The following is a 3,036-nucleotide window of genomic DNA, read 5'->3' as shown; positions in this document are numbered from 1 at the left end:
CATCAGACGTTAGTTACCTCTACCACCCAGTAACTCTGGACATCAGACGTTATTTACCTCTACTACCCAGTAACTCTGGACATCAGACGTTAGTTACCTTTACCACCCAGTAACTCTGGACATCAGACGTTAGTTACCTCTACCACCCAGTAACTCTGGACATCAGACGTTATTTACCTCTACCACCCAGTAACTCTGGACATCAGACGTTATTTACCTCCACCACCCAGTAACTCTGGACATCAGACGTTAGTTACCTCCACCACCCAGTAACTCTGGACATCAGACGTTATTTACCTCTACCACCCAGTAACTCTGGACATCAGACGTTATTTACCTCCACCACCCAGTAACTCTGGACATCAGACGTTAGTTACCTCCACCACCCAGTAACTCTGGACATCAGACGTTAGTTACCTTTACCACCCAGTAACTCTGGACATCAGACGTTAGTTACCTCTACCACCCAGTAACTCTGGACATCAGACGTTATTTACCTCTACCACCCAGTAACTCTGGACATCAGACGTTAGTTACCTCCACCGCCCAGTAACTCTGGACATCAGACGTTAGTTACCTCTACTACCCAGTGCCACAGGCAGACCAATCACCTAAATGACAGGTCTTTTTTTTTTAACCTTTATTTAACTAGGCAAGTCAGTTAAGAACAAATTCTTATTTTCAATGACGGCCTAGGAACAGTGGGTTAACTGCCTTGTTCAGGGGCAAAACGACAGATTTTTACCTTGTCAGCTCAGGGATTTGATCTTGCAACCTTTCGGTTACTAGTCCAACGATCTAACCACTAGGCTACCTGCCGCCCCAGTACATTCATTCTAATGTACTGGACAAGACTGGCTTAAGACAAGGCCATTTATAGCACGCACGCACACACACACACACACACACACACACACACACACACACACACACACACACACACACACACACACACACACACACACACACACACACACACACACACACACACACACACACACACACACACACACACACACACACACACACCTATCTATTGGTAAAGCACTCTTTACAGTAACATCACAGTGCATTCTCAGGTTATTCCAGGTTGAAGGAATGTGATGTATCAATAGGAACTCATCAACTCCTAGATGCTCATTTGTTTCAGGAATTATGCAGGAATATGAATGGAGGAAAAAACTTTACGGCCAATGGGAAGACAGGGAAGTCTCCGTCATGGAAACGGACGAGTAGGCTTCCAGGAGGTTATCTGATGGGCCATCCGTCTGTCATAGGTAATAACGTTGAAAGTTCAGACCATCAGCGTCTCTTACAGATTTCATAGGTTGGTAAAACATGGCATTTGCAACACCAGGGATTGTGGGTTTCATTCCCACGCGGGACCAGTATGACCAATTTTATTTTTAAATGATGCATTCACTACTGTAAGTCGCTCTGGATAAGAGTGTCTGCTAGATGACAATTTTTTTTATTGATTTATTATGTAAAATACTAAAGTTAATACATCTCAGTGACATCCCCTACTGGGGCCACATGATACCACTCTGGGAAAGATGTTTTCATGTCAGTAAACTGGGGTCAACTGGGGTAAACAGAAGGAGGGACAACTAAGCTACAAGCTTATGAACAAAGCAAGTTTATATAGAGAGTATTTGGAATTTAAAAAAAAAAATTTAACCAGGCATTTCCTCCACAAACAAGTTTATCTCAATTCCATGCACATTTCACAGCAATTACTTATCTCCCACGCAATGCAGACATACAAAACTACAGGAAACGACCTATAGTGAATGGAAATAGTCCCAAATAGTGCACGATATGCAAAATGTTCCCACACCGTTCCCACAGCCATGCCCAGACCGTTCTGGAAGCTGTGTTTAGTCAATAAAACAAACCATGATGACACTTAGCACACAGGATTAACAGTAAGTTTGCAGTAAGTAAACGGGTAACACTTTTGTGAATAAGCCTTTATCACTGATTAGACATGTTTAGAAATACATTTTTAACGTGTTATAAATGATAAAACATGTTATGTAAGACTTTAAGAGTTGTAAAAACTAACTAAAGTTGCACATGAATTCAGCTAGCATCAGTCAACACTGACAGGACAGAACATAAATTTACCCAAGGTGCTCTGAGTTGACCCCTTCTGAAATGTTTATTCTTCTTATTTTCCTCCTTTATGCTTGAAGGATTTTGCAGATCCAGCAAAACGAGAGTGACAAGCACTGTTCTTCATCCATAGTGTCTCTCATGGGAATCCCCCCCCAAAAACAGACGTGCAATATGGTGAACTCTGTCAGTGTCAGTAGCCGGCTAGTTAACTTTACTCACATCTATTCCACTCGGGAGCTTTGCAGGAGAGTACTAAGAGACTCCTAGCTCCCTGAGGAACTCCACGGTCCCCTCCCACTTCTCACACTGTCCCCTCCTCCCTCCCCCCCCTTCCTCCATCCCTCCCTCCATCCCTCACACCCCCACACACACACACGGGTGCCTGTGCACAGATTGTGGGCTGGTTCTTTCATGTTAGCCTTCTGGGCTGGGGCCAGAGAAGTGCTCAGGGCGTGTATTGAAACAATAGTTGTTGGTGTGCCTGTCCTGTTTGGATAGTCTAACTCGCAGGTTTGAGAAATTAAATCCTGGCTTGCTCTTGTCAGCAAATAGCCTAAAACACCATCAAGCAACATTATGGACTAAACATTAAAAGGCTGTTGGTGCGTGATTATACACTGATCAAATTAAGATCCTAATGAACTACGTGTAGGAGAGATTAATCTATTAAACACTGAGCGACAGTTAATAAGACCAAAACAGTAGCTCTCCGTTAGCTGTAATGCCAAAAGGTAATGATCTATTGTTGGCTGTAGTGCTGTAGTGCTGTAGTGCTGTAGTGTTGTAGTGCTGTAGTGCTGTAGTGCTGTAGTGCTGTAGTGCTGTAGTGCTGTAGTGTTGTAGTGTTGTAGTGTTGTAGTGCTGTAGTGCTGTAGTGCTGTAGTGCTGTAGTGCTGTAGTGTTGTAGTGCTGTAG

General features: G+C 43.5%; 1 protein-coding gene across 1 annotated transcript in view; it reads right to left on the bottom strand.

Moving 5' to 3' along the window:
• The window catches only part of LOC139581739 (protocadherin Fat 2-like), an 88,409-nt gene extending 86,033 nt beyond the window's left edge, over window positions 1–2,376 (bottom strand). The window contains exon 1 of the mRNA XM_071411823.1: window positions 2,131–2,376. The gene's annotated coding sequence lies outside the window, so the exon portion shown is untranslated. The remainder of the gene's footprint in view (window positions 1–2,130) is intronic.
• Window positions 2,377–3,036: the final 660 nt, after the last annotated feature.

This window comes from Salvelinus alpinus, chromosome 7 (genome assembly GCF_045679555.1).
Source record: "Salvelinus alpinus chromosome 7, SLU_Salpinus.1, whole genome shotgun sequence".
In the NCBI taxonomy this organism is placed as follows: domain Eukaryota; kingdom Metazoa; phylum Chordata; class Actinopteri; order Salmoniformes; family Salmonidae; genus Salvelinus; species Salvelinus alpinus.
This window is presented reverse-complemented; position numbering and strand designations above follow the sequence as displayed.